This window comes from Heliangelus exortis, chromosome 18 (assembly GCF_036169615.1).
Source record: "Heliangelus exortis chromosome 18, bHelExo1.hap1, whole genome shotgun sequence".
NCBI classification, from domain to species: domain Eukaryota; kingdom Metazoa; phylum Chordata; class Aves; order Apodiformes; family Trochilidae; genus Heliangelus; species Heliangelus exortis.
This window is the reverse complement of record NC_092439.1, coordinates 4,139,809-4,164,037: the sequence shown is the minus strand read 5'-3', so window position 1 is coordinate 4,164,037 and position 24,229 is coordinate 4,139,809. Positions and strand designations below refer to the sequence as shown.

The 24,229-nt window shown below is 38.8% G+C and overlaps 1 long non-coding RNA gene across 1 annotated transcript in view; it reads left to right on the top strand.

Annotated features, from left to right (window-relative positions):
• Nucleotides 1-23,958, top strand: part of LOC139804540 (uncharacterized) — a 72,748-nt gene extending 48,790 nt beyond the window's left edge. Inside the window, exon 3 of the long non-coding RNA XR_011729420.1 lies at nucleotides 23,847-23,958. This is a non-coding gene — a long non-coding RNA (uncharacterized lncRNA). The remainder of the gene's footprint in view (nucleotides 1-23,846) is intronic.
• The last annotated feature ends 271 nt before the right edge of the window (nucleotides 23,959-24,229 follow it).

Below are 24,229 nucleotides of genomic sequence, written 5' to 3'. Positions count from 1 at the left end.
TTCAGACCTGAACACAAAGGTTGCATCATGGAATTTGAGCTTCCTAGTAAGCATTTTTAGGGATTATTCTGTTTCAGACAGTGATTCCTGATTATGTTCTAATTACAAGTTCTTTGGGAAATACTGCAGCTGTACTTCTGGCTGTCTGAGAGCTCCAAGAGTTGTCATAAACGTGATTGAAAACTGATCCTAAAAATAATAATAATAAAAAAAAGGTGCAGAGAGGCACAGAGAAGAGGGATTACGCTGTCTTCCTTGTAACCCTTCACTAGTTTCCCAGCTATCTGACACATCATTTGTGTTCATTTCCCAGTAAGCAGCAGCCACTTCTGAGCCAGCACGGGCTCTGTGCAGGCCCCGGGTGAGCAGGACTTTGTAATTGCTGCAATGCTCCATTGCCTTCTGCCCGAGTCTTTCTGTTGAGGAGCTCTCTCTGCTGGCGTTGGCAGAAGAACCTGGCCCAGCTCCATTGCTACCATATGGCAGCTGGTTGATACACAGATGCCTCATAGTCCGTGCTGCAGCAGGATGATGGACTCCTCTGTCAATCCTCCACTTTAGCACATATTGAAAATCTGCTTAAAAACATCGACTCTGGAGGATGCTTAACTGTGATTTGCAAGGTCTGCTCTGAAGTCCAAACGGTTGTCTTGAGGGCCAGAGATCATTTGGCATAGAGTCCTTCTACTAATGAAACCCTCTGTGGGTGCTGGGGTGGGGTTTGTGCCCCCTGGCAGCTGTGGCTACTGCTTGCTTCTGCCATCAGAGCAGGTAGAAAGCACCCCCTGCTCCCCAGGCACCCTTCTGCATGGCCCTCGGGTAGATCCTGGGGAACTTTCTGCCTGTGGACAGACCTTGAGCTTTCAGTAGATGCAGCCATTGATTTCCAAGGCCTTGTATTAACCCTGCACTTCCTCCTTAATGATCGAAACAAAAAGAGTTCAGGTCTGCAAATGAGAAATCTGAAAAGAAACCTAAGCAGCACATTAGGTTTTAGAAGAAGCTTCATGCTGTGGCTTTCACTGGGATTTTATTGGCGTTTGAATTGCTCGTACAGGAAGAATCACAGAATGGGAAGTGAAGTCAGGCACCAGAGCTGGAGCACAGTTCTCACAAATGAATTTTATTGCTAATGTTCAAACAGGACTGATCTGAAAATACCAGAAGATCATTACTGTTCACAGATTGTTGATAGCATCTTGCTTTGGGAGACTGATTCTGAACGATCGCTCCTGAGCAAATTGCAGGGTACTTATTCTGCTGCTCCAGAGGATGGAGGGAGTTCTGCCAGGACTTAAAGCTGAATTTTGCAGGGTCCCAGGTGATACCAGACTCAGGGCTGTGCCAATGAAGCCATAATGACATTCTTCAGCACTGTATACTGCTTGTGAATTGCTACTGGTCTGATGGTTTTAGGGGGACCAGAGGTCATGCATGGGGAGGGAGCTCCTTAAAAGCAATATATTCCATCTCAATGCTTATATAAGATTTCCAGGTATAGTTGGCAATATTAAAAGTTCACCATTTTCTCCTGTTACGTTTACACAATCCCATTCCAGCTTTCTCAACACATACAAATGGAAAATCATTGCACTCTCTGTTAAAAAGGCTAAAATAACAACAAGTAAACAAACAAAAAAAGCCAAACAAGGTTTTTGATAATTTTGTAAGCCAAATTAAATAATTTACCTACACAAGCAAACATGCATCCACCTTTTCCATATATAAAAATCTTTGAAAGAGCAAAATTGTATGATGCTGCTGTGATCTGGGGCTTTCAGCAACCTGGTCTAGTGGAAGGGGTCCCTGCCCCTGCAGGAGGGGTGGAACCAGATGATCTTTAAGGTCCCTTCCAACCCAAACCATTCTCTGATTCTGTGACTGGCCTCTGCCATGTAACTGTTACTATTCTGGCAGCTTTGTACTCAGAATTGTAGTCCAGAATTATCTCATGACTTCTGAAATGGACTCACTAGTCTATAAAACTATTTAGCAACCAATAACTCTCTTGATATGAAGATGAGAGATGATGGTAAGCGTTGGAAAATTCTGATTTTTGTTACTGTCATGTACCAGTCATTCCCACTCTGCTAATGATAGTCAGGTGGTCAGCATGTCTGAAAATCAGTCTTGGAGTGTAATTTTTTTTCCAGTTCCAACAAACACACTTCTGGGATATCTGGAAAAATGTGATTTTAAAATAAGGCACAGCAGATAGTCAGTAGAACTTTCTTGTGACCCCAGAAACCAATAAACTTTTGTACCTGACTCTAGGATTAAGTAGTTAAGTTATTCTGCTATACTTTTATAATTGTCAGAAAACTTTAACCTTTGCTTATGAGTAGCAAGAAAATTATTGATGAGGTCTTGAGGTGCTTGAATAAATCATGCTAGTTTGTAGCTTTTGGGACCCAAGAATGCAAATATGTTTGACTTCTGTCCTCTCCTCTTGAACAGACTCTACACTTCCCTACCTCCTCCCTCACCCCACTGCCACAAGGCTCAGGAAAAGGAAGGCTTGGGACTTTGTAAATATTCCTTGCATCATCCTAAAGTCAATATTATTAAATTATTAAAGTCAATATTGTTTGATATCTTATTGCAGTCAAGAAGCATATGACCCCAGTTCTGCCTTCATATCCTAGGTCTGCAACAACACAAATGTTCTCCTTACATTTAAATCATACAGTACCAGGAGAAAAGGAGAGAGTTAAAAGGCTGAGCCTTACTTTCTATCTGTCTTCCCTCTCAAAGAATCAGAGAGTACAAAAGGTTAATCAAAATGCTGGATGGAAGAAGAGAAAGGAGGACTGGTGCACTAATAAAAAAAATAATATGTGAAACCTTGCAAGGTTTTTGAGTGGTGGAATCTTCTGCACAAAGGGTTGTGAGGTTTGTGAGATAGGTAAAGTAAGATGAGAAAGAGCGAGTTTGTAAAGAAATTACCTGCCTTATCTATGCAGAGATAAATACCTTCTAAAATAAATCAAAAATTATAAAGCGGTTTTAGTCACCATCTTCTCCATAGAATTTATGTATTTTGTATTTTAAAATGAAATATTGTTTAGCTGTCCTCTTTAGAGCTTAGCTACACCATAAATATGCTGTCCAAAATTAAAACCTTCCTGTCCCTGTTCCTCTGTGGATTGGAAAGAATGGAAATTATTCTTTCTTTTCTTTCTTATTTTAAGAAGATCACCCAAATCTGAGACATGAGAACAAGAGGATCTGAATGTTGTCTGTGCCTTTGCCACTGATTTATTGTACTTCTTTGGAAACTTACTCTGTTCTGTAGCTCATTTTCTCTATTAAAAGGGAGTCAAGTGCTTCTGCACTTCGTGTTGCAGATAGTTTATTAATATTTACTGTCACCTTGTTATTCTTGGGTAGAGGGCTGTATTCAGATACAAAATATTACTTCTCTACAATTATTTCCATGTCAAAACTCTACAAATTAAGCGTTGAGAAGCCCAATTGCAGTGTTGTTGGCCCAGCTTTAGTTAGTACTGCATGTCACTGAAAAGAAAAAATTTCACTTCTTGTTCTTCCTCCCACAGAACTCCCGATAAACATTTCAAATGGCAGTGGCGTAATTATCTTTGATTAGTGACTGTGCTAACTTTAAAATAAAAAAAAAGCAAAGTCGATGTTGATTACCAAGCACTAATGTAGTGCTTTCATGCACAGCTATAATTCTGCTCATGAATATACATTAATCTTATGCATCACTTGTTATCTTTATTTATAATCAAAAGACACCAACCAGCACAGCTTCGTTTTGTTTTATGAAATGTAAAGGGAGCCTTGGCAATGACCAGAGCACAGGGTATAAAATCCTCACTCTTTGATATAACCCCTCTGGTTTTTTTTCCACAATCAGAATGTTTCAGAAGAAACTGTTGCAGGGAAAGGAGCAACCAGAATAACACTGAGAGAAAGTTGAGAGTGCAAGTGAATGTGAAAACAGAGGCCAGAAGCAGCAGGACTGGGAAATTGCTTGTGATGGGAGAGCCAAGTAGTGCAGTCCTGTGTAGTACAGAAATGCTTAGCAGGGAAAAAAATCTCCTAGAATAATATGGGGAAGGTAGGGAACATGAGTTACAGGTGAAAAAGGTGGGGTAAATCTAGTACTTGTGTTAGGTTTTATGTCACATAATGCTGAAATGTCTTTTTTTATGGACATATGAACTGATTGTCCCAATGTCCTTTGTAGTCGGAGGGAAGAAAAGGTTGCTACTTGTGGAGCAGGATTGGTTTCTTCTTGTAGGAAATGCATAAATGCAAGCAGATAAATTGTGCTCCAGAAATGCTCATTTCTCTCTGGTGACTCTCATGGGAGTTTACTTGACGAGCAAGTGAAAATGCAGATGGCTACAAACGGGGGCAGCTAAGATAAAATATGAATATTGTTATCAGGGTCCTCCCCAGCTCCAACACTATTGCTGTGATTGTTCTAAAGATAAGAAGTAGCAATGAAAAGCTGCAATAAGAATCAGCAGGTTTTACACAAAGCCTTGAGGTTCTCAAGAGTTTCTGCTCTGCTGCCATCTCCCAGTCTTTTACTGAACCCCAGCTCAGTTCTGTGCAGGCTGAAATGCTGAGTGCTGCTCCTGCTGATTTCCAGATCAGATATAATTGTTGCATCTGGAGTGGCAAAGGCTCCCAAGGGACACAAGTGCTGCGGGGCTCCAAAGCCCAGGAGAGCTGGTTGCCATAGTAGCCTCCCCTGAATCATTTGCTCCTTTGGTTGCTCTTCTGATATGTCTCAACCTTGCCCTGTTTCAAAGTTAGTTTTTATTCTGTAGCAGGCTGTATCACATTTGATTGAACCTTTCAGATCTCCTTAATCAATTTTTAAAATATCACTTCTCTCATGCAGTGTGTTGGGGCAATCTAAATGTTTGAATCTATTTGGAAAGGTGCTTTTCTTTTCTTTTTTTTTTTTTTTTTTTTTTTTTTTTTCACTTTCCCCTTCAAACATTCACAGAAAGTAAGAACAAGAGCTCAGTGAAAAGCAATCTGGGAAGAGTATAGTCAGCAGATTAAGGGGTCTGTTCTGAGTCTTCATTTTCTGCTCTCATTTTTCTGACTGATCTTTGGCAAAGCAAGGCAAGCATGTGGGCTCTATTTCCAACTCAAATCTTTCTGACAGCCGTGCAGCAGACTCGAGGATGGCAATTGATTGTAGCAGCGTACAACCAAAACATGTCTGTGAACTGCAGCAGCTCTGAGACTATTCTCCAGGGTTTTCTAAAACATATCTCAAAGTTTCTTACACATATTCTGTGTTTTCCTGCAGAGCTCAGCCTGACAAAATGCTCTCTTTGCAGTGATGGTGCTTGCAGTGCTTGTCATCACAGTAGGGACAAAGGCACAAAGTTCTCCTCTCCCCCACACAACAATGCAGAAGGGTTCCATTTCACAATATATTTCACAATATTCACAACATATTTCTTCACCACATAGCTGGGTGCCATCAAGTTGTATACAAGAAATGGTCAGGCCAGTCACTTTGAAGGAGTAAAGCCAACAACCTGATCTTTTCATAATGGTTTTCTTTGCACTTGAGTGTGATAAGTATAAAAAGTCACATTATTGCTTCCCCAAAAGGCATTAGGATTAATTCCTGTGGTAGCAGAGGGAGGGGAAAATATGGTTTCAAAGCAAGTTCCACTGTCTGTTTTGTGACAATTTAGATTAAAAGGTGTTCACAAGAGCAGTGAGGTTGCCTCTGTTGACCTGACTTGGCTCTGTGGTTTTAAGTGGACTTTGTGTTTTTCAAGGAGAAATAAAATGATTTAGTTCTTGTGTTTGAAAAGGGATGGACCAAAAAAATACTGAGAAGCACAATGTTCAAGGTTACTGGCTGCATATGTTTAACCCATCAGAATAAGCCCAGGAAGCCCATGGTTCTCATGTGGGTTTTTTCAGTAATTTCACATCTATTTGCTAACTGAGGACAGAAGTACAACTCATATTTTAAATTAATATGAGATGGGTTTCAGGTCCTATTCACAATTCTGGATTGACAGCTTAGGGCTGTCGCTACTGAAAGATTGAAAAAATGTAAGCCCACGATGAAAACCCAAGCCAGCAGGGCTATAGGATGCTTGAGCTTTGCCCAGCACACTAGGCTACCTTTGAATTCAGCAAAAATTGGTTTTTTTTTGTCCAGGCAACATCCAGGACACAGCTTTTCAGGGTCTTTTTTAAGCATTTTGGGAGATGGGAGCGAGCAAAGGGAAGCTGTTGCCTTTGTGGCATTCTCAGTTTGTTAAACTAGATTTGCAGCTCTATCTGGCCCCGTTTTTAGACTTCTTTATTCTTCCTAGGCTTCCAATTTAAGGCAGTGACTGCAGGCAGCAAAATGCTGGTTTTACAGCAATGACATGAAAGCTGAGTTCAGCCACTTTTTTATTTAAAATCATCTTTCGCCCTCAAACTGGATTTACATTGGGTCTGAATAAGACTCTGACCTTTTTGAGGTTATCTTGCTGTGGGATGTACAGGTTTTCTCAAATTCATTGCATTATACATGTAAAAAGAATGAGGTATGGATGCTTTGCTGAAGTTACTGTTTCCGGGAATGTACTTTTAAACTACTCCTAATCCAATTTAATAAGACATGTGGACAATGTATTTCTTTTGCCTGTAAGCTACAGTTCTACCCATGTAGCTAATTTGATTTCTAAATACCTTGTAAAACCAAGCAGATTTTTTTTTTCTTCCTTCTTCTCATTAACTGGATTTACTGTGTAATTGTTGATATTTTATATGTGGTGGCAATATGCCTGTACTATTAGGGTTATGACACTAGCTCAGTTGGATCTAATGTAATGCTTTACAGTCAGTGGCTTTAAAATCAGGAAAACAGTGAAAATAAAGATTAGAACCAACAGGAATTTTTATTTATTTATTTATTTTATTATTTTTGTTTGTTTTTTAATAGAATGGACCTTAGAGATCATCTCCTCCAATCCCCCTGCTATGGGCAGGGATGCCTCTTATCTAGACAAAGGTGCTTAAAGCTCTAGTAAATGGAATGTCAATTTTTCTCCCATAACTATTGGTGCAAAGAAAGGGATAAAATAATATAAAAGCAGAGGTTGCAGATTCATAAATTGGTGCTTTAAAGTATATCAATTAATCCTAAATTCAGTGTTAGACCAAGAATATATATATATGAATGCAATTTGAGTTGTAACATTGAACAAAGCCTGGTTATCCATGAGTCAGAGAGGCAAAATTCACAGCATAATTACACTTGCAAACAAATGTGCTATTATTTGACAAATGTTCATTTAAAGCAACTCTTCCTGAATAAGCAAGTCGAATATTTATAAATTCAGATCTCTGTGTCTAATTGTGTTTGTGCGTGTAGTTACATATTGCAATTACTGTTCATTGATGCTATGCATACATTTTTTTAAATCTAACTTCATAAATTCAGAGCTCCAGTGTCATTGCCTCTCACAGATGTATCTGAGGCTTTTGCATATCTGTACAAAATGGCTTCAAACTAAATGTGGTGTGGTCAGACCTACCAGTTCTGTACTGGTTTCTCTTCAAGAATGGGTTGTTTGGAAAACTCATAAACCAAGAGAAAAGTCAGCTCAAGGAAGTGACAGAAAGAAGGTTCACATAAAGGATGAGAAGGAGAGACCAAGCCTTAAAATTTGGGCTGGGTTTTGATAGCAGCTGGGTTTTTTCTTTGACTCATGGCAATTTATTAAGCTCTGAAATTCAGCTGACTCTGAAGTCTCACAACACAAATATATACGCTCATGTGGGGGGTAAAAAAAAAAATTCTTTTTTAAGGTGGAGTATTTTTAATTATCCCTAAAGGAGTTTTAAGTAGTTCATAACTAATCTTCATGAAAAAATTTACTTTTTCCAAAAGTAAATATTGTTGGATTTTGATTTTAAAATGCAGATAATTTTAGAGCTAAAGTTCAGGGGCTGTACAGAATGATATTTGAAATACAAAATATAGAATAAAAAGTACTATTTCTTGCCAGGTAGTATTTTAAGGCAGAACACTCTTTTTAAGTGTTACCACCATTTTAAATACACTTGAATTACTTTAAAAAGTAATCAAGTCTGTAAATTAAAGGTGAAGTGTTTTCAAATCTGAAAGACTACACGGTTGCCAGCAACCAGAACAGGACATGGAATTCTTAGCTAAAAATGAGCTATTAAAATTTGGAAAGCACAGACTCTGGACAGGCCAAAAGGATAAATGAAGGTCTGTATGCCAAGTCATGGCAGATGAAAAAATCTTCAGGCCTCCTTTTTTACTATTTTTCTCTTCTTAACATACATATGGCTGTAATAATATATATAAATATCCAAGGAATGCTAATGTTTGTGAACTCTTTTGAAAGCTATCAGTCCTCTTCACAGATCTATGTGAACAAAAAGGTGAATTTCTGTTAATGTTGGTTTTAGGATTAGAGAAGGAAAATTTCAAGGGGAAAAAAATTATTAAATTTTTCGTTGTTATCTTCTTCCCTTTTGTGACTAAAAATCTCTAATTCAGGCTTGGACATCTCCATTTATATCATGCTCCTGGAAAGATTTAAATTTTTCACTTGTTCCTCTGCATGGGTGTGCCAGGGGGACTATTTGGATCACGATGTGAAAAGTCCACGATGTCTTTCCAGACTTGCAAGGAACAGTCAAAAAGTAGAGCCAGTTAGGGGAAGAGTTTCTGTGCTGTTCTTCAAGGGACTAGGGTGAAACCAGCCAACATTATAAAATTACTGAAAAACCATCAGCAAGTAACCCCTTTGACTTTTTCATCAGGATATATGCAATCTGGACTATTACAGCACCTATATTCACTTTCCTAAAGCATCAGTTACCATACCAATGTTATACTATTTATCAACACGTATTTATGGCATAGGAAATAAATTTCAGAAGTGCACCTGAGTAGACAGGAGTCCAAATTGCTTTGCATCCTCATTTTAACTGAGTCTAGAAATCCAGAGCCAGGCTCTGGTGGTGCAGGGGGAACACCTGATCAGCATTCAGCAACACTCGGATCCCAATTATGAGAGAACCCCTGTTGACTCCTTTGGATGTGCACAGGCAAAGCAAACTGTAGTGCTGCAGAAACCACTGCCTGTAATTGTGGCTGGTGAATGCTCTGATAGCCTCAGAATGCACAAAGCTATTTTAAATATTTAAGTGCTATTTTAAATGGCTAAATCTAAAAATACAGATTCTCCAGAGCCTTCTCATTGCCTGACTAGTTAAGCCTGCAGAGTCCTACTGCCCACGAACTGGGATTCCTCAGTTCTCTGCCACTGTGACAGCACATAAGTCTTTTCTTTAGTGAGCAGCATGGTGCTTAATCTCCAGCAGGATTCAGAAATGAAATTTCCCTTTCCCTACAACACCTGCAAAGACTGATCAAATGAATACTCTTAGCATAGAAAGCCAGGTGAGATTTGATACTGAACACAGGGGAAAGGAAGAGGAAACGTGCTGTGTATTTCCCTTCTTTTTTTACTTACAGCTTGGCATTTATAGCTTCCACCTGGAGGATGAGAAACTGAGCTTCAAATCCTCCTATTGTTTGTTTAGAGCAGGAATCTGTTTCTAGGAGCATGCGCTTGCACAGCCTGAGATAAAGTTCTTAAAATTTCTGTTATCGAAGCCTTCCTGAAGCCCTTTCCTTCTTAGGAGGTGAAACTTAAGCCCATCTCCTTAGAGAGCCCTGCCAAGAGTTTAGATAATTGAGAGTACCAGCTTCACTGGATTAATACAATTTTAACACTTGTATCAGGAAGATTATGGTGTGGACAATAGGATGGCATTTAGGGTTAGGTGTGGTGAAGCTGTGCCTGGCTCTCTCATGCCAGTCTTGTTACTGAGATTGCATTAGTCTGGGGAAAATTCAATTGGTGTCTGAAAGATTTTAACTTATACAACAATTTGTAGTAGGAAATACAGAAAATAATTTCCAATATAAATTAGAGGTTGAAGAGGAGGGAACAAAATGCAAAACTAAACTGCTTAGGACACAGTGGCAAAGACACCTATTCGTGCATAAATTTTGTATCTCAGTGGCTGTGAGTACTGGGATGGCAATGGCATGGGATCCCTAAAATGATGGAGCTGTCATGGTTGCCTAAGACCTGATTCAATTTGGTTTAAGATGCAGAATGAAGTCAGCTCCTTCATGCTCACTTTTGCTTAGCTCTGGGATTGGAATATCCTCAGAGAACATCAGGACCATAAGGGTGCATCTAGATTGCATGCTTATTTCCTTTCTAAGAAAATCTGTAATTAAGCATAAGATAGTAATAAAAAGTAATAAGTAATAAAGTAATAATAAAAAGTAATAAAAAGTAAGATACATATACATATAAAGCAAAAGGTATTAGCTCATTGTTTAGTGGATGCAATAAAACAATTTGCTCTGCAAATCAAGTGCTGGCTATGAAAAATACAGACTCTCAAGATCTTGGCCATGGAAATTTGGCCCTTCCACTTACCTCTATCAATTTTAGGATTAATAGTACTTCTCTACTTCACCTAACTGTCAAAATGGTTAATTCATTAATTAATTCATCCTGTAGTTCTTTCAGGATCCTGTGATAATGTTCATCATTAGTGTAAGAGTTTTTAATATCCTACTGCAGTAGACTGAAGTGTCCTTATATATTTTGGTTGTCTTCTGTGATAAACTCCAGAGAGCTCTGCAGAACTTTTTGTTCCAGGAACCAGTTGGCAGGGCTGTGCAGGGATGTCTCCAATTTCACCAGAAGTGTGAAATGGTTTGGTTTACCAGCCCAAGTGAGTAACTCACAACTCTCCTGTGATTTTTAAACAGGTCTCAACAATGTTGGGTCTCATCTCCCCACTACCCAAGAAAGGATTTTAAAGACATCATATAGAAAAGGCTTCATGAAAATTAAAATTGCTGCCAAAGAATTCTACTCTACTTTTTATCACCAAATGGAAAAACTATTCTGTTGATGCCTATTGTATTTGTTAGCCAGATATAATTATTACAATGTAGAAATAGTCTAACAGAGAAAGGACCCTCCTGATCTTTTCTTGTTCACAACCTATAATGCTGGCAATTCTGTGAATTCATAGATTAGGTTGCCTAAGATAGGCAGTAATTGCAGTGGGTTGGGTTTTATTTGACAAACATGTTCTACAAGAAATGTCTGCACACTGTAAGACACTAAAAGTTAGTGATGGAAAAGAATAGGTTTATGGTTACTAATAGGCTTATGGTTACTAGCATTCATGTCTGAATTCAAGCTAGAATCCTACAGATGAGAGACTTTGTATTCTATTACCCATCATCTCACTATCTCAAAGGCAATCTTTGGGTGAAGAAATAAAGACAAAAATAATAACTGACTTCATTGCTCTGGTCTTAATACATCAAGAAAATAAGGTTGTCAAGAATGCAGAGAGAGCAGTGTCTTTTACTGAAATATTGCCAGGGCAAATTGCACCATTAGCAAGTAATTAACAGTTGAATATTGACAGCTCAGTCAGTGTAACTACTGTGTGACCAATGCCCATCATTGTGCACAGCTGCCTTCTGCAAGTAGAGTGAGCTAGAAGTTAATACTAGGCATTGGCAATGAAAAGAAAAAAAAGATACAAACAGAAAAATCCTCTTGAGCTTCCTTATGACAGCTCATTTTGACTTTTTAAAAGAGTATGAAAAAGAAACTCCTTTAGAGAAGCAAGTATAGTCATTTGCACAGATGCTGATTCTGCTGTACAACAGCTTTCTTGGTAAAAAAGGTGTGAGATCTCCTCGGACTGATGCTTGGAAATGAATTCTTTAAACAACCATAACCCCAGAAAGGGAATGAGCACTATTTGGATTCTCAGCGTGGTGAGATATTATTCTTCTTTAATTATTATTTTTAATTTTACTACATGAGGAAAAGGAAGGAGAATATATCACAGGCTCTCAGGTTTTCTGCAGTACATTTTTTCCCCTCACTAGTGGATTTTATTACATATTGAGCACACAGTTAGGAAGATGAACTTAAAGAAGAATATAACAGGGGACTGATGATCTCAAACATCATTTTTGCACTTTGTACATTATCTGGTGCTCATCACAAACACCACATTTTAATCTAGAGGTATGACTAGGATCTTCTCAAAGAATCTGTAGTATCAGAAGAGGAAATTTTCCCCAGTTTAGGTCTACATTCCCCACTAGAAAACAGATGTATGGTTTTCACTGTGCTGGATTGTACCCCAACTGGAACTGTGAACAATGTGTGCTTGCATTTATAATTGTAAGGTGGAACAGATGGTGACAACTTAGTTGAATGTGAACAGTCCATTGAAATACCCTAAATTGTCAAGCTATTCTTCTATAGAAGGCAGTCTATGCACCATTTGAACAAATTGAAAGTAGCCTTCACGTTATTGAATCAGCTGGAATTACCTCATATCATGAGTTATGCTGTGCTTACAGGGTTTTGCAGAGTCTGAGCTCTTTCATTCTGGGAGCTGTGAATGCTCCAAAGCCGGGGGAAAAGTCTCACAAGTTAACAAAAAAATCCATAACCATTCTGCTCTCTGACTCATTTTGCTGGAGCAAAAAACTTCTGGGCAGATATCTAATGAGATTAACAGCATTAACAAAAATGTCATGTCTTCAGTTTTAAGCCCAAGGACAGACTGCTCTTATCAATAGGCTCCAGATCTGCAAGGCAAGGCAGTAGCCCAGATCAAAACAAGCTCCATCAAAAAAATATTGTTTTCTGTTTTTGTAAATAGAAAATGTTTACACTTGGCATTTTAAAAGCAGGTGGCCAGATGTATTTGTGTTGGCATGGAGTACAGAAGGAGAATAGGCTGTTTGATTTTTGTGTGACAGGCTAAACTTTTAGATTCTCCATGCAGCTCCTTCAGAAGGTGAGGCACTACCAGCTGCTCACGAAGGTTCTGCCTCTCCTAAAGAAAGCAAGAAAATTGTGCATTATTAAAAACTCATTTGCATTGAGCAGAGAGATGTCTGAGATAGCCTCTAGAGATCTTAAGGAGAGGCTGTGGCTTAAATCCTACCCAGGAAATTAAACAGAACTTTGAGATGCCAGAGGAGATGAGAAAAAAATTCTTCACAGAAAGGATTGTCAGGCCCTGGAACAGGCTGCTCAGGGAAGTGGTGGAGGCATCATCCCTGGAGGGGAAATGAAAAAAACCTCATGCTTAAGGACATGTCTTAGTGATGGACTTGGCATTGCTAGGTTAAGAGTGTGACTTGATGATCTAAAAGGTATTTTCCTACCAAAACCCTTCTATTACTCTACAAGATACACTTAATTTTTCTGTTATTTGACAGTACCTGTTCCTGAACCAGTGCCATGTCACTGTCTTGGATCCCTCTCCTGCATAATCAGGTGTCTCAGTGGCTCCCATCCCTCCTCAAACATGAGACAGCAGCCAGCATTACTTCTGTACCCACTCTCACACCAGATTTCTTTCCAGAGCCCTTTCTAGTTTATTCTCTAGAGTGCTTTCTAGTTCTCTTTCTAGCTAGGTTTCTAGAGCCCCTTCTAAATTGTCTTTAAAGTTCTTTCTGGACATTTTTCTAGAGCCCCTTCTGGAAGGTTTTCTAGAGCTCTTTTTGGTGGCTTTCTAGTGGACTTTCTGGATGCCTTTCTTGAGTCCTTTTTAGAGTGTTTTCTAGAACACTTTCTAGATGGTTTCATAATGTTCTTTCTAGATTGTTTTCTGGATTACTTTCCAAAGTAATTTCTATCTCAGTATCTTTCTAGATTGCTTTCTGTATTCCTTACTGGATTGCTTTCTAGACTGGACTTCTGGATATTCTTTCTGTGAAGTTGCAACACTGATAATTTAAAAGATGCAAAAAAAAGAATGAGTTTGATATATAAACCTCTTTTTTCAGTCTCAATCATTTTATACTTTAGAGCTTTTCTTTTCCTGTATTTCTATGGAAGTGCTGCATACACTAAGGTTTCAAAAGTAAAGTGGAAAACTTTTCTGTAATTACTGCTTAAAAAGAGTGAATAAATGTATTGGCATAGTCAGCTGTTTTCTAGTCCTAGATAATTAGTCCTTGATTCTGAATGGCTATTCTTTAAATAATGTATAGCATATTCTTAAAGGACTGTAAGGACATACAGAAACTTTGTATGCTGCACATATTTAGCCTATTAAATTGCATCTAGCAGAGGTTGACAGCTAAAATACATAGCAATTTCCACATTGGGTTGTTTTTTGGTTTTCTTTTTAATATAATGAATCTAATATTCTTCTTCATGCTTTTGACTCTGATTTAAGTAGAAGCAGCAGGGAGCCCCAAATAAGTAGCCATTTGTTGAGTTCTGTGTACTTAGAAAAAGATGAAATTTTTTCCATTGTTGGCATTTATAGTTGGTTCAGGCATGCCAGGAAGACTCCCTGTTAACTCTTGTCTGAGCCTGAGCAGATATTAAAGATTATCTGCCTGTATGTTGTGTGTCTGTACAGATGTACACAGTTATGTGTGGGGTTGTTTGTGTAAATAAAGTTACCTTCAGGCTCTTCTTTTATCTTGAATACAAAAATGACCGTGTTGCTTGGCTGATAAGGTAAAATGCTCTTTCCAAGTTTGCATGCAGAGGTTTTGATAAGGATGTGTCTCAAGAATAAACATACCTGTTTGGCCATTGGATTTAATAAACACAGGGACAAAACCATCAGTTTGCCAGCCCCTAGCACATTCTGAGGCTGCATAAAGAGCAGGGAGCTTAACTTATCATCATAATTGCAGTTTCTTGACTTAAAAAATACCACAAGGGCTTGTTATGAGAACTTCTTTCTTTCAGAAGGAAATGAACCCCTCCTGACTAGCATGATTTGTTGTAAATACCTTTTTGTCATTTGAAGAGCTCTTCTATAGATATTTCAGACATAAATTCCCCTGCACACTCACCAAGTTGTGTTTCTTAAAGAAATGCAAGCACCAGAATCAAGACATGATTTCAGGCACCTTTTTTGTTTGGTGCTGTTACCCATAGCTCTGTTTGTAACCATAGGGGAAGAATGTTAACAGCAATGAGAAGAGAGAACAGAAATGCAATAAAAATGGAAATTAAAAAAAAAATAAATTAGATATATTTAATCAATGCAAAACCTTTGTCCCTTCAATCCTGGGAGCCAAAGTAAGGAGAGAGAAAGGCAAGTCCTTCAGTTATTCATGGGTACACATCAGCAGCAAGCAATTACTGCCTTTGGTTATAAGGATTCAGTTGCCATTGAGCACTTTAGCCAGATGTCTTTTTTACAAAGAACCTGTATAACTTTGACAAGACATTAGCACCTATCCCAAATTATCTCCTTATTGGATCCAAGCTGTCATCCAGGAAATTATTTATATTCTGGTTATAATCAAAATAAAACATAGTGAATTATAGTTGTGTTTATGTGTGACAGTGGTCTGCCTCATATGCCTCCTTTTGCTACATTAATCATAATTTCATTTCAATAAGATTGAAGAAGGCCTCATTTTAGGAAAAACTTCATTTATCCCTACCTACTGTGAAGGTCTGATTCAATATTTTTCTCTCTTGTACACTGGATAATTGTAAAGAGGCCAATGATTCAAACATCTCAGAAAAACATATAAAGATCTTGAAATTGCTACAGAGAGTATACCATAAATACATGAAGGGAGAGAAAACCAAAAAACTCTCTGCTTACTGAGAGTGATAACAAAAGAAATTAGGTTCAGTTAGTCATTTAAATTCTCCAGTATGTTTTCCTTTCCAATGTATTAGCAGGAGATTTGCATTTCTTCCTATCTCAAAGTAGCTTATCTGTCTCTCTAAGCTTTTGTTTTCCCCCTCTGTTTTCTTTATATCCAATTTTAGTGTGCCTCCACACTCCTTTTCAATAATAATGTAAAGCATTGGATTAATGAATTAGATGAAATGTTCAGCTTCCTATCTGTTCGTGTCTGCTGTGAATTTAGAACTTTATTGGGAATGCAGAATTAAATAGAGGTCTTAATGAAGTTTGTAGAGAATCATCCTTCTTTCTTCCAGAAGATCCTCTGTGAAGTCCAGCAGGATGAGTGCCACGTGAGAGGAGCAAGGGGTTCTCATTTCAGACTGCAGCAATTACAGATGTACACTTCCCTGCTCTTTAGATTCCCAAATTTTGAAGACAGACATGCAAATGCTAATATTTTAGAGCAGTGGAACTTGGGGCCACATGTGGCATAACAAAACAAGTTTGTTTGTGAGACCTGTGGGATGGAGTTTCAGCTAATGCAAACTCTTGTGGCTACACTGACAGTCAGTGCTCTCTCAATGGAAGAAAGGTTCCTCAGGCATGAAGGAGCTTATATTGTTGCATATGTTTTGCTGCCTCTAGAGACAAATTTCACTCCATTTGGCTTTCTTTACTTTGCCATCTCTAAGTCAGGCCACAGGGGACAGAAAAATACATTTTAACTTATTCTAACCCAGAGCATGAGGACCCAAAGATAGTTGCCACTCTTTTCTCCTCCTTCAATTCTACTGAAGTAGTACAGCTGGAATGAGGATCTTACAGGTTGTTATTATTTTGTAGAACAGAAGAATACACCTCTCTCAGACAAAAGGATTGTATATTTTCAGGCATGTTTACCTCTCTCATCCAAAATCATAAGGCTATAGACAAGTGTTAAACATTGTACTTATGAAACTATTGAAAAATCAATCTTAGCTTGATAGGCAGATCATTTGGTATAAGTGATTTTTCCTTAAATCTTGCTTAGGACCACAAGGAACCCAATATCAGGCAGCCAAAGCAGATATCCAAGCACCTTGATGGCATTTGATGGCTTGTGTCATGCTGAGCAAAATGGAAAATTGCTACTGCTAAACCAGAAGTCTGCAATTCTGTCTAGAGCCTTGATCCAAAAATACTGAGTTTTTAGATTGACTAATGGAAAGGGTGACAGGTCAGAAATAGCTTGTACTGTCAGTTAAATGACACCCAAAATAGGCCAGATATTTCAGAGGGATGCTATTCGTGGTTCTGATGTAATCCTTGAGGACTTTTTCATGGAAGTTTAATTAATACCCCTGGTAAACACAGGGCCTAGCAAAGGTCATTTGAAAGATTTACTTTTGTTAGCAGCTACATTGCAAGGGATGCATGTTCAATATATTCTGCCTGAACTATTTCAGAAAAATGTCATTTGGGCTTTGGGGATAGACTCCTGCCTCATTAAGGTTAGTGAAAAGGGAAGGCTTGGTTCTCCTGGAGACTGAAGCAAAACAATGCATTTTTTTTCCCCTCAAGCCCAAAATAGCAGATTTTTAAACCATAAGAAATTTGTACCTACTGAATTAGCAAGCATGCTCCTAGAGTTTGATTAGTAAAGTCTAAAAAAAAAAAAATTCCCAAACCAAACAAGAAATTAGGACCAGTTCAATGAACAATACAGGTCAAAACTTATTCCGAGTAATAAAAATCTATAACTTTAATTGAGAAAACCATTGGGTCGCAAAAGTTGGTGCCACAATAGCAGACAGTTAAGGACCCAAATGCATTTGTGACACTTTGGTGACTCTCAGCAGCTGTGAAGAAGTGAAATACAAAGGTTATAATCTGGCTCCCTGAGAAAAAGGCATGGTTAAGGTGTCTGGAGTCCTGCTTCTCAGAGAATGTAAATCTACTGGACTGAAAAATTCAAATCAGGGATGCAATAATATTGTCCTTGCCCCAGGAAGTCTACATGCCCAGATAGCTAAGTAATCAAACACCACTTATAGCCCATATTCCTTCTGCCTTAAACCATTATTTGTTACCCCAGGGAGAAAATCAGCACAAAGATTAATTCCTTCTGTACCAACTTCCCAAATACATCCTCTCTGCAGTTTGTTCCTGCATCTGTGCACTGGTGCAACAGAGGTAAAAGCACTTTTTTTTTCTTTTTCTCTTTTTAAGCATATTCTTTCAAACAATACCTGGGCATCCAAGAAAGCAACACTTTGCATTTGAAATATAAATCTAGAGGGGAAAAAAAAAAAAAAAGTGCAGCAAATTAAATCCTCCTCTTCTCTGGCAAAGAATACTGCTTTTGTCTTAGTGAACATCCTTTATCATTCACATATGCTGCTTCTGCAGCACTCAGCTATGCCAAACATCTATTCAAAGGGAATTCCTTTTGATTTTCCTTTTATTCCATAACTCATACAATGCTCCAAGACAGTAATCATTATCTAAATGATTATTCAGCTGGATAGTCCCACCATTATCTTAATTGTTCATCCAACCTTGCCACAATCCTTGCAACCACCAGTGCTTCTTTCAAAGCTCCATTTTCAGCTACTGGGTGGAAATGAAAAGCTTTAACCTTGGGGTAGAAATAGTGAAGGAAAAATGTGACATTAAAAATTTAAAGGTTATTTAAAAGAGTGGAGAGAACAGGGAGGAGCAAATGATGTGGTTATTAGTAACCATCTTCAATCAGTTTTAACACTGAATGAGCAGATACAGTAAGATGCTGTTACATATGCATATTATCAGGCTAAAGGTTTGGAATCTTTTATCTCAGATCTTCCTTAACTTTTACAGGAAAGGATATTTCTATTATATATGTGTATTATATATATTTAGTCATGGGTATTGCTGATGATTTTAAACGTGCCTTTTATGAAAGGATCATCTATTTAAAAGAGTATAGTGCTCCTGACAACTTTTTAGTTTTGAGTTAACTGTATATATTGATGAAAAATCCCTCTGCAAGCACATCTGCACCAATTCATAGTAAATAAAGTTTGAAGCAAAGGAAAAATCTAAGCAAAGACTGCACAATGTGCAGAAAATTGGAAACAGTGGGATTAGCTGATTAAAAAGATATTATTGCTGTAACTGTATCTTATGAGGAGGTTTGATGTGGTGTTTCTCATCTCCCATAATGTGCCAACACAACTGCATTCTTTGAGTGTTGGCCTTTATGTTCTTCCAGTTTAGAGATTGCCTTTGTGAAGGGGCACAAGGGAGGTGACAGCATGGTGGATTTTTTTCCCAGTAACAACTTCAGCACACCAGTCTGGGGAAGTTTACCTGCTTTATTCTGCTGCAGTTGAGCCTCTGATCTCTTCCCCTGCATGCACACACACACCACTCCTAGCAGGACTGCAAAACTGGAAATGGGGCCAGTGCACCTTTCCCAGGGGAGTGTAAGGGTCAGGTACAGGACAGAGCTACAGCTCCAGGCCACCTCATTCCCACGGGTGAAGGATGCCCAGAAAGAGGAGCATCCAAGACGTCTTCCCACCAAGCTAAACAGCACCTTAGGAAGCAAAGAACTGGGAATCTCTGAGGCTGTTTTCTATCCCAGCAGCTGATGATGAACTCCTGAATAAAGACAGCTTCTAGAGAGCAAGGAGTCTCCTGTGCATCCCACTCACATCACAGGCTGGATGAAACTGAGCCAGGCACAAGGGCTGTGCCCAAAGCTTTATTGTCCTGGGACTACAGCCCAGCCCCTTGGTTATGATGTTCACACAGGTATGAACAGTGCTACTGAAACTCCTGTGAACTGTTTGCAAAATGGTTGCAGAGTACAGAACAATATTTTGCTTTCATGGTTTCTGTTGACAAGTTTGTTTCACCATGATTTTGCTTCTTATGTCTTTCAGCCAGCTAAATCTTTGAAACAGAGTGAATGAAGCCCACAGATCCCTGTAACAACCTTAGAGATGCCTCACATTTTGCCCCAGGGATGTACTCTTGCTTTTTCAGAAATTTGTCTAGAAAAAAACCCCAATTAATTAATTTAGTGATGTACCCATTTCTTCTGAATGTCAGGCAACTTAAGAGTAGTTTCAGCTGAGCACTGCAAGGCACTACCACAGCCTGTACTCAGATCAGCTGCTCCACCAAGCTGTCCCTGTACAACCATCAGATCTTGACTGTAAAATAGAAAACTGTGAATCCAGAGACAGTTTGCTCTTTGTTAAAGGAAGATGTCTCTGCAGAGGTGCAGTTGCATTTCTTCACCCCCTTTCCCAACTCCTACCTGACTTTCTGAACAAATCCTTAGAAGATGATAAATTAAAAGAGGGTGGCATCTATGCATAACATTTTGTCATTTTCTATAATTTTCTGTCTCTACTTTTCTAATCACTGCCAATGCTGTCTTCAAGTCTCAATTGCTCTATTTTTTATCTAAGCCTACACAAGCTATTTCTATGATACTCTTCTGTTCATTTTCCTATTATTTCTTAGCTAAAACTTTCCAATTATTTTGTCTTTAGTTAAAAGAGTTTGCTGCTTCAAATTCACCCTGGGCAACTTCATTATTTTCCTTTCCAGCTATCTATCCTCTGTCAATTATGGGACCATTTTTTGCTATGTTACCAAAGCCATGATACTTGGGTCCTGTTCTCTAATACAGTGATAAGAGTGTTTGACTCATAGGGGTTTTTTAATTGCTCATGGAATTCAATATAAGTTGTGAAATTCATTTGTATTTTAAATGTGAAATGTAGTGATCTTTTAACTGAGCAGAGGACATGAATACAGGCATTATTGCCACCCTGGAAACTTTGACCTCGCTTTGCATGCTGACAGAGCTATCTCCTGCAAAAAGAGCTCAATACACAGGCCTGATTTTTATTGATAAATGTGCCTGGTTAGCAGCATTTCTAAGGCACTTGACACCAGTGAACTAAAGAGCTGATTTGACATCAGAATATTTTCTCATTAGGGTGGGCAGAATACTGAGAATAAACACCTGTTTTTATAGGGGCTTTTTACTCACATTATTTTGTAATCTCTTGCATTTACAATGCAGAAGTTATTATTAGAAGCATACCTTAACCATGTAACAGCTTCAGATATTTGGGAGATAGCTCTGGAGCTAAAGACAATATTTGCATGTAATTGCCTCACCGATTAATTAAATCTAAAGTTCAAGCTTAAATTCCCTTGAAATTTCAAGAATTGTTTTCATCTGGAGCCAAAATTTTGACTTTTCAGATTCCCTTTGTGTTTTTCCTGGTGAGGTGCTGTACTGCAGTGGGATGAAGGATGCTGATTCATGGTCCTTGGTCTGTGTGATGCATCCTGATCAAACTCAGTTCTTCCTCTAGGAGCCATGAAGAGGAGTCAGTGAGGTAGAGCAAAGGGGCAGCTTCAGGGAAGGAGACCCAGCCCGGGTTCCCTGGAGCTCTGAAATTTCCTGTGAATAGGAAGGCAGAGGCAAGTCAGTCATGAGGGATGTGGCTCCCTCCCACCTGTACACAGACACAATTCCTAAACTACCAGGAGGCTCAGCAAGTTGGGAGTCTGTATGAACTAAATACACTAAAACTTTAGTTACTGATTTATTTTGAAATCCAGAGATTTGCTAGAAATGCCCCCAAAAACTATTATGATGGCTGTACATTCTTTCATATAAATTAGACTTGCTTTATTCAACCTGTGGAAGGATATACCACCTATACTACAGGTACTGTACTGTAAATCCTGATAGCATCAAGTTGCTGCAGGTGACTGGCCTGTTTGCAGTTTGCTTGAGTGATCCTTTTTAGAATAAATGGTGTTCAGGAGGGCTCCTTATCCCACAGTGAAAGGAAAAACAAATTAAGGGAAAAGAACTGCATTTTGGTCCTTGTGACCCTGTTGTGCTGATAAATGCCCAAAGCAGGAGAAGTATGGCCTTCAGCTTGCCTTGATGGCTCCAGCAGGTCTAACAACGCCCATTCCTCTGTCAGAAATTTCATAGCCTGCTTTGAAAGTGCAAGAACTTTGTCTGCTGCTGATAAAGCCACAAAGGGGGCCTTTATTTCAAGCTGTTAGAGGTTTGTATTCCCACTGAAAACATGAGCAGGCATAATGTCCTTCAGTGGTGCACGCTGGCTGGAGCTTGTACCACACACACTGCTGCTATCCAGTACCTGTCTATTTTCTGATAATTAGAGAGCATCAGCCAATCTGTTAATTAAATTCCAATGGGGTATGAATCAGAACACAGCCTTACCTGCCTGGCATATTGTTGTTTTCTCTTCAGCAGCTCTCTGTGAGATGGTACATGTCAGGAATCTGCAACATTTCGGTATTGTTAAACTTCCTGAGCTGATTAGGAGCCAGGGTTGGTTTTTTTCTGTCCTGAGCTGATTAGGAGACACTTGTTTCACCCCTGCTTACTTGCTGTTAGTCGTTTAATGTATCTTACAGGGTCTTTTGTAGCTTAATAAAATAAATGCTTTGCTAGCATGTTTCATAGTAATATACATGCATGGGTATTTTTGCTTCCTACAAGCCACTGCTATTAATTTACATCAGGAAACAATTTTGTTTCACAAATATACGATAAGAGAAAGTCGTTGCTCAAAGTCACTGCATTCTGAGTTGTCCTATAAGGAACTGTCTAGTAGTAAGCTCTCTGGAGAATAAGGAATTTGTTTTGAGAAGTATTATCCTTTTGATGTGAGCGACTAATGAAAGAATGGTGTAGTTTGATTAAGAGCAGAAACTGGTGGCAGAGTCAGACAATCTTGATGAGTTACATCCAGTCATGAGAGTCTGGCTTTCCAAATGCAAGAGGGAAACAGAGAGCAGCTCTCTGGCCATGGCTGCATCCCCCTTCTGCAGCCAAACCCCCAGTCCTGAAGAGAGTTATCCAGTCTCTTCTGAGGTGTTCATGGATACACATACACACACATATCCCAGTTCTCAATCTTCTGAACACACAGAGGTTTTCCCTTCTTTCTGTTGCTGATTCCCTTCCTGAGCTACTTCCCCCCCTCTCTTTTATTCTGCAAACAAGTTTCAAGAAAGTTTAGCTCAGACTCTACCAAAGTTGCTTTCTTATTATATTAAATGGCCAATAGGAGGTAACTAGCTCACACTAAAATAGTCTCACTGAGAAACTTGGAATAATTTAGGAAAGAGTTGAAGTCTGTATCATTACTCATATGTGGGGGAGTTTGTGTTTGAATAATGCCAATTAAAAGTGCCCTTAGATACAGCTGAAATAGGAACAACTTCTGAGGCCTGTGTTACTTTCTAATTATAGCTTTCTCAGAACTCAGAATCCCATGGCACCCAGCACTAACAGAAGTTAGAAATGGCACACACTTCTTAGATGATTTTCACTTAATATTTTTTCTGTCTTGCATTAAACTTCTAATGGTTCTGTAAGTTTGGTTGTTCCACCACTGGGCTGCCAACATTTCCTCTAGTTCTGTACACTTATACATTCTTTTGTCAGAAAGGTTTTCTGCTCCAGAACTGATGCTTCACTGTTTTTTTATTTCATTCAGGTGTTTATAATCTTCTCATTTTGATGTTTGTACTTTTAGCTGCTGCTATCTCATTTGAACCTTACTTAGTCACATTCATTCTGTTTAGCCCTTTATCATTAACATGATAAATGTTATTCTGACTCCCAACAAGTTTTGCTGCTCTTTGAATAAGCACCAAAGGATAGGCAGTAGCTTTATCAATGCAGAAGTGGCAGAGAAAGAGCAGAACTACCTGTATTTCAAACTGCAGATGCCACAGTGCAACTGAATTTTCCACATATTGAAATACTCCTGCTAGAGGAGTACTTCAGGCTTCTTCCTTCAGCCTTGCAGCTTCCATAGGGCTTTATCTGAGGAATAAATTTTAGGGCCCAGCTCCTTTAAGCTGAAATATCTACACAGACTAAGCCCAGCATCCTGGAGGAGCAGCTAGGAGTACCAAAATATTACATTTTAATAAGATGAGAAATCTATAACCAGAAAATATAGGTCACATCATCAATATGGCTTTATCTATTGAACAAACACAAACCAGCAGGGAACTTATTATGTTCAGGCTGATTTATTTTCCTCTTCTTTCATTTCCAGCTGGGGTAGGTGTCCATCTCTACAGGCATGGACAGAGCAGCACTACTTACCTGGAAAAGACAAAGGGACTGTTTTGCCATGTGGTCCTCAGGAGTCAAGGGGACAATTCCAGGCTCCATCTGGCTTGAAGTACCAATGGGAAGGCAGGATAACTGTTTGGATTTTCCAGCACCATTCCAGCTGACAGGCGGATTGCCAGGAGATGAACATCACTGCTGGTCTCCTGCTGAGAAGGTAGGTGTTCAGCTTCAGTTCCATTGCTTTTTATTTCTATCACAAGTACATGGTTCTGGATGTTTTATTATTGAGTTCTAGCAGAAAAAAAAACAAAAACCCACAACCTATGAGTAAGATGGTGGAGAAAAGCAGAACATTTATAATTT